Source organism: Thalassophryne amazonica, chromosome 3 (genome assembly GCF_902500255.1).
Source record: "Thalassophryne amazonica chromosome 3, fThaAma1.1, whole genome shotgun sequence".
Lineage (NCBI taxonomy): Eukaryota > Metazoa > Chordata > Actinopteri > Batrachoidiformes > Batrachoididae > Thalassophryne > Thalassophryne amazonica.
Window position 1 is genome coordinate 93,739,754 of NC_047105.1, and position 9,651 is coordinate 93,749,404.

General features: G+C 37.3%; 1 long non-coding RNA gene across 1 annotated transcript; it reads right to left on the reverse strand.

The window, feature by feature from the left end:
* Positions 1-3,261: 3,261 nt before the first annotated feature.
* On the reverse strand, positions 3,262-4,278 carry LOC117507973. The gene is made up of 3 exons (XR_004559917.1): positions 4,127-4,278; positions 3,549-3,622; positions 3,262-3,444 (listed from the first exon to the last, which is right to left on the reverse strand). It is a non-coding gene; the product is annotated as an uncharacterized LOC117507973 (long non-coding RNA).
* Positions 4,279-9,651: the final 5,373 nt, after the last annotated feature.

Sequence of the window (9,651 nt, forward strand, 5' to 3'; positions counted from 1 at the left end):
GGCGAACCCACAATTATTTGATCTACTGTACATCACATCATCATCACCCCCCCCCCCCCCAACTTAGATTGGCTATGAGTGAATTGGAAACTTGTCTCACCAAGATACCAATAGTATGTGGATTTTGAACTGGATATTAAAGGGTCCCTGCCACGCTATGACGTTTTTACATATTCTTCAAGGATAAAAAAAAAAAGCTTTTTCCACGTCTGTTTTTTTTTACTATAAAATTACACTGAACAAGGATTTAGACGTTTCGTTACCCATCTGAGAATTTGAATTTTCCGCCTCCGAGTTGACCTACTTTTTCGCTGCGACCGATGTAACGTCATTCGAGTAAATGTGTCGCAGCGCCCCTCTGTTTACCAATATGGCAGACACGGACAGCGAAGGCATAGTGCGCGATTATAACGAAGATTTAAGTGACATATCGATTGTTTTTGAAGAACATGAGGAAGTTTCTGATGAAGAAATTAACGGTGTAAATAATGAGCGGCTCCAAACCGTGTATGTTCCAGCCGAACGCGACAGAAAGAGGATGAAGCGCTCAGCTGTCAGCAGCATTATGGATGACACACAATGGTTTGTTCACTCACCACCTTCTTATAAATGATCATTTATTCCTGGCACGGTGTGTTTGTGTATGAAAAAAAATTATCTGAGCAGCACAGTGTGCTTAAACTCAGGAGTTTGTTCTAAAATCACTGAAAATAAAGTTTCTGTACATTCTGTATATATTTAATCATTTATAAGTCAGTTTCTTATGATTGCTAATTCTTCACTTTTTATTCAAAGCAAATGATTGCAAATCTTTATCTGAAAAGCTGTAGACCCACATGGGATGGGGGAAAGATTTCTAAATAAAAGAAAATTTTACTTCTATATCTGTTGTCAAATTTTATCAGGCATAATATTGTAGAAAAATGTTTATGGTAAATGGAGACTTACCTGTCTAAAATACACATACAGAACATCTGTAATCATAAATTGTATCACATCTAATCTACTTTGAATGAATAGACGTCTGAACAAAAAACAGGCTGCTCAGTTTACAACCCCTGGCAAAAATTATGGAATCACCGGCCTCTGAGGATGTTCATTCAGTTGTTTAGATTGTGGCAGTCAGTAACAGTTACTTTTTTAGACCAAGCAGAGGAAAAAAATATGGAATCACTCAATTCTGAGGAAAAAATTATGGAATCACCCTGTAAATTTTCATCCCCCAAATTAACACCTGCATCAGATCTGCTCATTGACATTGACCCTATGTGTCTTTTTGCAAGGAATGTTTTTGCAGTTTTTGCTCTATGGCAAAATGCATTATCATCTTGAAAAATGATTTCATCATCCCTAAACATCCTTTCAATTGTCCAAAATATCAACATAAACTTGTGCATTTATTGATGATGTAATGACAGCCATCTCCCCAGTGCCTTTACCTGACATGCAGCCCCATATCATCAATGACTGTGGAAATTTACATGTTCTCTTCAGGCAGTCATCTTCATAAATCTCATTGGAAAGGCACCAAACAAAAGTTCCAGCATCATCACCTTGCCCAATGCAGATTCGAGATTCATCACTGAATATGACTTTCATCCACAGTCCACAATTGCTTTTCCTTAGCCCATTGTAACCTTGTTTTTTTCTGTTTAGGTGTTAATGATGCCTTTCGTTTAGCTTTTCTGTATGTAAATCCCATTTCCTTTAGGCGGTTTCTTACAGTTCGGTCACAGACGTTGACTCCAGTTTCCTCCCATTTGTTCCTCATTTGTTTTGTTGTACATTTTTCGATTTTTGAGACATATTGCTTTAAGTTTTCTGTCTTGACGCTTTGTCTTCCTTGGTCTACCAGTATGTTTGCCTTTAACAACCTTCCCATGTTGTTTGTATTTGGTCTAGAGTTTAGACACAGCTGACTGTGAACAATCAACATCTTTTGCAACATTGCGTGATGATTTACTCTCTTTTAAGAGTTTGATAATCCTCTCCTTTGTTTCAATTGACATCTCTCGTGTTGGAGCCATGATTCATGTCAGTCCACTTGGTGCAACAGCTCTCCAAGGTGTGTTCACTCCTTTTTAGATGCAGACTAACGAGCAGATCTGATATGATGCAGGTGTTAGTTTTGGGGATGAAAATTTACAGGGTGATTCCATAATTTTTTCCTCAGAATTGAGTGATTCCATATTTTTTTCCTCTGCTTGGTCTAAAAAAGTAACCGTTACTGACTGACACAATCTTTTTTTCTTGATTTCTTATAGTGTTTCTTAAAGCCAGAAAGTTGCCATTTGAAATGACTTTAGTTTTGTGTCATGTCTGTGATCTGCTTTTTTTCAACAAAATTAAACAACTGAATGAACATCCTCAGAGGCTGGTGATTCCATAATTTTTGCCAGGGGTTGTACATGCATATGTATATTTGGAAAACACAAAAATGTCAATGTTCTGTTTTTTTTTTTGTTTTGTTTTTTTTTCTTCTTCTTCTTCTTCAGGTGCTCATCTGAACACAGTCAGCTGATGCCAGTCGTGATCGAGTCTCGCTGCTGCAGGGAAATTTCTGCAGTCCTGATGGAGATGCAACGTGGTGGCGAAAATCCTCAATGTGTCACACAGCTGGCTAGTTTCTCGATTGTGTGTTTGGATGCAGATGTCCTCAGAGTGGCACACTTAGCCTACATGATGCTCCACAGTACGAGTCAGCACATGAAATAGTTTCATTTACATGGTTTATAGAAAAAAGTAAAAAATATTCAACTACAAAAAGAATGAACTGTTGTTTTGAACATAAATCCATGCTCATTTTTGTTGCATAAAGTATCATCATATCGTATATTGGCAATTTGTGCGGTTGTGCTGGGGACACTTGGGAAGGCACAGAAGGGTGCCACTACCAGCTTGTGTTGTAGTGAAAATAAGGAGTACTTTTCATCACCATCATCCAACTCCACTGGCTTCCAGTTTCCTCCTCTGGAGTGAGAGGTCGTACTCATCGGTGGTACATGGTCCGCTTGGCAGCATCAGCCTCAGCTTTGTCCATTCACGTTGGCTGCTCAGTGGAGGAGCATCATTGGTGGGGATTTCTGGTCTGTTTGGTGTTTTGCAGATCTGAAGAACCTCTTTTGCTGTCACTCATATAGACTGAATAAAATATTTTTTAACAAATTGTTTCATTCAAATGAGAAGTGTTTTACAATGTGGACCTTATGTGAAATTGTATTTTTATTCATTTTTATCATGCTATATAAAAATATACAAATAATGTTTTTGTTGTTTTGTTTTTTCATTTTCCACATATCACATGTTGGATATGTGGCTAACTTTCTCACTGTGAATCCTCTTTTCCACTAAGGAAAGTATATAATGAACCTTGGTCTCTCTTGCATTGTGTGCTTTTGTTGTCTCCCTGCATTTTCATTCAAATGAAGGGTTGCCACCAAAGTCCTAAAACAGAAGTTAAAACGACATTAATGAAAACATTGCTTATATATATTTTAAAAATGCTGTTTGAAAGTTAGGGTGTTACTGAGATAACATAGACAACTTACCTGCAAAGCTGACCCTGATATGAGGAGGAGACTCGATCACGAGTGGCATCAGCTGACCGTGTTCACAAGAGCACCTGGAAAAAAAAAATTGACATTTTTATGTTTTCCAGATATACATATGCATGTAAACTGAACATTCTGTTTTTTGTTCAGATGTCTGTTCATTCATATAGTAGGTTAGATGTGATACAATTTATGATTACAGATGTTCTGTATGTGTATTTTAGACAGGAAAGTCTCCATTTAGCATAAACATTTTTCTACAATATTATGCCTGATACAATTTGACAACAGATACAGAAGTAAAATTTTCTTTTAATTAGAAATCTTTTCCCCCATCCCATTTGGGTCTACAGCTTTTCAGATAAAGATTTGCAATCATTTGCTTTGAATAAAAAGTGAAGAATTAGCAATCACAAGAAACTGACTTATAAATGATTAAATATATACAGAATGTACAGAAACTTTTTCAGTGATTTTAGAACAAACTCCTGAATTTAAGCACGCTGTGCTGCTCAAATATTTTATTTTTTTTCATACACAAACACACCGTGCCAAGAGGTGGTGAGTGAACAAACCATTGTGTGTCGTCCTCCACAACGCTGTTGTTAGCTGACAGCTGCACTTCATCCTCTTTCTGTCGCGTTCGGCTGAACATACACGGTTTGGAGCCGCTCATTATTTACACCGTTAATATCTTCATCAGAAACGTCCTCATCTTCAAAAACAATCGATATGTCACTTAAATCTTCGCTATAATCGCGAACTATGCCTTCGCTGTCCGTGTCTGCCGTGTTGGTAAACAGAGCCGCGCTGCGACACATTTACTCGAATGACGTCACATCCGTCGCAGCGAAAAAGTAGGTCAACTCGGAGGCGGTAAATTCAAATTCTCAGATGAGTAACAAAGCGTCTAAATCCTTGTTCAGTGTAATATGGTAAAAACCAAAGACAACATGTGGAAAAAGCTTTTTTTTATTCTTCAAGAATATGTAAAAACGCCATGGCGTGGCAGGGACACTTCCAAGTGTCAACAGCAATGGCAGATTCTGCTTTTAATCCCATCAATTTAATGTATTATTTTGAAGTCGATGATCAGATTGTTTAAAAAAAAAATCCGCAACTACTAAGTTTACGAACTGACTGCTAATAATCTTAAATCCAGGGCCTGTATGCGCAAAGCATCTCAATGTTCTCTCAAAGAGCTCCTAACTTAGCCTAAAATTTCCTGGCAAGGAATCTTAACCTAAGAGTGAGCCATGAGGTGTCTGAGAGCAAGTCTGAGCAAGAAGGAGACTGAAACTCCTATCTTAGTGAGGAGGCGGTGTTGACCCTGTTGACGTATGACGTGGTTCTGTAAGAGCTGTGATTGGTTGTCATGGAAAGGGAAGGGGAAATAAAAAAATTAATGCACTCTGCGCTCCTACGTATGAATGAACAGTAAAATCAACTGAAAATAATTTAATGTGATGATGATACTCAGCAAAATGAAATTGGAGCGATTGCCAGGCTAGTCACTAAATCTGTAAATTCTTGAGCTGCAATGCATTATGAGAGTTCTGGGTTTTGGGGTTTTAAATGTTGCTGTTGTAGTCCATGTTAGTTTAAAAATGTTAGTGTTGTTGATTTATTGTGTTTTTGTAGTTAAATTGGTTTAGTGAGTTAAGTGTCACCATAAGTGAAAAGTGTATCGTGTTTGAGGCAGTCCCTGTGTTGTTTTATCTGAAAAATAAGAGCACCCCCGAGTGGAAGAGCGCTAAAAAGACAATAGTTCCTGTTTTTCATTCCACGCAGTTCACAATAAAACGAATTGTTACACAGCTTGAAGATGTTTAAACATATCTCAATCACATGCCGGTTATCTACATATTAAAAGTGCGCGTGGGTGCATGAGTTTATAAATTCAATGTAAGTACATAATATAATTGTAAATATGTTAAAATGGCATGCATGACTCAAGAAAGTGAAAACACTTATTTCCATTGTTGTCCATTTAAAAAAGTCAAATACACAAAATAGAAGTAATAATAAAATAAAATGTCAATAATACTGATAATAATAATAAAAATAATTATAATATTAATGAGTGTATATGATAACAACCTAAACAGTTTATAAATACATTAGGACAGTAAATTAACATAAAATAATTATGTAGATCAAGCTGGTAGCTTACGTCGTTCTACATACAGAGAATATCTCTGCTTCCTCTCTGTCTTTTCCACCAGCTTGTCTGCTTAAGAAACTCTTAGGCTTCTTAAAAGTCCTCCTCACTACTCTCACCAGTTTAACACCTTAGGAGCTCTCTTAAGGCCGAAGGTGCTTTACGGACAACTTCCATCTTACCAAGGGAAAATTCTAAGAAATGTCTAAGAATTCAAGAAATTCTAAGATTTTTCGAAGAATAAAGTCACTAGGAACTCTTTTTAGCCTTAGGATGCTTCATGCATACGGGCCCAGGTTTAAAGGGTATGAAATGATTCTGAACTGCCATTAAATATGCCTTCTGTACAACTAATTTAACTACATTTTAGAAATTTTCAATTTAAGGGACTGAATCTGACATGTGAAAATCTGTCCTGTACAAAATCTTCTATGTATTTATTTATTTACTTACTTACTTACTTACTTACTCTTAAATATGCTTTAAAAAGTAATGAAATACTTCTCTCTAAATGTCAAATGTCCTTGAGTGTTAGGCTTTAAAGTCTAAATAAAGTAAATATGTGAATGCCATTTTAAAACTGAATTCTTATTGTTGAGCTATCTTGTGAAAATCATGTTAATGAAATTATCATCCTGTGTTGTCTTTGTAGAAGCATGCATTCAAGCTGCAAAGTAATCAGCTTTTATTCATCTACTTTCTTGAACATACTGTTTTCTTGATAAAAAGAAAACTAGGTGGAGCATACGGGTCAAGGTGAAGTTCTGTGCCAATTTTTGACTGTCTTTCCAATAAGGAAAAGAAAAAGCTAGTAGGCAGTTTTATATATATATATATATATATATATATATATATATATATATACACACACACACAAACCCCAATTCCAATGAAGTTGGGACGTTGTGTAAAGTGTAAATAAAAACAGAATACAATGATTTGCAAATCCTCTTCAACCTATATTCATTTGAATACACCACAAAGACAAGATATTTAATGTTCAAACTGATAAACTTTATTGTTTTTGTGCAAATATTTGTTCAAATGGATGGCTGCAACATGTTTCAAAAAAGCTGGGACAGTGGTATGTTTACCACTGTGTTACATTACCTTTCCTTCTAACAACACTCAATAAGCATCTGGGAACTGAGGACACTAATTGTTGAAGCTTTGTAGGTGGAATACTTTCCCATTCTTGCTTGATGTACGATTTCAGTTGTTCAACAGTCCGGGGTCTCCCTTGTCGTATTTTGCGCCTCATAATGCGTCGCACATTTTCAGTGGGAGACAGGTCTGGACTGCGGGCAGGCCAATCTAGTAATGCACTCTTTCACTACGAAGCCACGCTGTTGTAGCACATGCAGAATGTGGCTTGGCATTGTCTTGCTGAAATAAGCAGGGACGTCCCTGAAAAAGATGTTGCTTGGATGGCAGCATGTGTTGCTCCAAAACCTTTCAGCATTGATGGTGCCATCACAGATGTGGAAGTTGCCCATGCCATGGGCACTAACACACTCCCATACCATCACAGATGCTGGATTTTGAACTTTGCGCTGGTAACAATTGGGATGGTCTTTTTCCTCTTTTGTCCGGAGGACACGACGTCCATGATTTCCAAAAACAATTTGAAATGTGGACTCATCAGACCACAGCACACTTTTCCACTTTGCGTCTGTCCATTTCAAATGAGCTCAGGCCCAGAGAAGGCGGTGGCGTTTCTGGATGTTGATGTATGGCTTTCGCTTTGCATGGTAGAGTTTTAACTTGCACTTGTAGATGTAGCGACAAACTGTGTTAACGGACAATGGTTTTCTGACGTGTTCCTGAGCCCATGCGGTAAGATCCTTTACACAATACTGTCGTTTTTTAATGCAGTGCCGCATGAAGGATCGAAGGTCATGGGCATTCGGTGTTGGTTTTCAGCTTTGCCGCTTACATGTATAAAGTTCTCCAGATTCTCTGAATTTTATGATTATATTATGGACTTTTTTTCCACACAGTTGTTCACACACAGTGGTGATCCTCACCCCATCTTTGCTTGTGAACGGATGAGCCTTTTGGTGATGCTCCTTTTATACCCAATCATGACACTCACCTGTTTCCAAACAGGTGTTCTTTGAGCATTCATCAATTTTCCCAGTCTTTTGTTGCCCTGTCCCAACTTTTTTGATATGTGTTGCAGGCATCCATTTCAAAATGAGCAAATATTTGCACAAAAACAATAAAGTTGATCAGTTTGAACATTAAATATCTTGTCTTTGTGGTGTATTCAATTGAATATAGGTTGAAGAGGATTTGTAAATGATTGTATTCTGTTTTTATTTACATTTTAAACAACGTCCCAACTGCATTGGAATTGGGGTTGTGTGTATGTATGTGTGTGTGTGTGTATATATATATGCACTTAAAAAATAAAGCAAAATCCACGTGCATTGCAATGAAAGTTGAGTATTTGCACTATCCACCAGAGGCAAAGTTGTGTGCCAAATTTCTTGGAGCTGCAGTGTACAGGGGAGGAACTGTCGCAGAACACAGAAGCTTTACAGACAAGCATAAATAATCAGTGTTAGTACACAGAAGATTTTAACAGTTTTATTTTTGAAAATGTACATTCATAAACTTAAAATGTGCACTTTCACATGCAACACTTTTGAAGAAAGTCTGCTGAACCCCACATTAGCATGTTTTACACTTTTGCATCTTTGTATACAGAAATGAGGTATATCAGCCTTAAATAGTTGTGAATTGGGCAGCGCTATCTCGTTTGATGGTGGACACTAAAGGGGTCAAATATGACGCATATGTAATTTCTCTACTTCCGGGGACAGAAACACAGCATTTTCTCTGAGTTTTTGGGCATATTGCATGCAAAAAAAGTGAAAATGCAAAGAAAAAGTGAAGATGCTGTGGAAAGTGGACATGTCTTGCAATTCGTTTATGACCCAGAGCTCAAACGTGTCAAGGTGGTTGTGCAGGCGAGACAACATAGCTACTCTGGTTAGCTGTGTAGGCTAACACTTACCGACATGACCGCTTCCATTTGCCTTGTCTTCGCTTCTTCACTGGGAACCGCAAAAAAAATGCACTTTTCGCGACTGCTTCAGTGATTGCAGCCAAAAAACAAAACTACACTATTTTCCCGTGTGAAGTTATGCTGCATATATATTACACAACGGGAGCGGCTGTCCCCATAAGTGGTCAAATCCTGTGATAACACACAGGGTTCAAAGGAGACTGCGCTGCCCTATTGCAGGTGGAATTTGAATTCCTCATTTTACTGTAAATACACCTGACAAACTGGAAATGATCCCAAACTTGCATCCAAATTCTGTTCAGATATTATTACAAAGCTTTCGATTTTCCACATTGTTCTGTGGAACACATTTGTGTATTTGATGAAGTCTGCATGGTTTGGGGGAGTTTACTGTTCAGTACTATGAGTCATCCTGGCCATCCCAACTTCCCAAAGTACAATCTGTCAACCTTGTGGTCCTGGACAATAAAATGATGATGTGTAAAATGTTTTACATTAATTAACTGACTGAACTAAACTGTATTCATTGTGACATTTTGGAAATTAGTTCCTTCATTTGTAGTAGCTGTTGATGCTGCAGTCATCCTGGTGAGGAGTTGACCTTAAATAATGTAATCTTGGCTTAGCTGTTGCTTCAGAATTTTGGACTGCATAAGGAAACAAATGTATTTTTTTTTATCTTTATTTGTACTGCTGCTTCTTGAAGCTGCCATTTTTAACACTTTAGTTAAATAATAGTAAAATTGTTCAAATAAATGTCATATCTGAACAAGAATTTCTCAGCAAAAAAACTTTGGTAATACTGTGGTACCATTTTTCTGTTTACAGTTTGGTGCACAGAGTATATTTCTGTATGGTTTCTGACAGTACATGATGTTTCATTGAGCAATGGCAAACTGACAGGT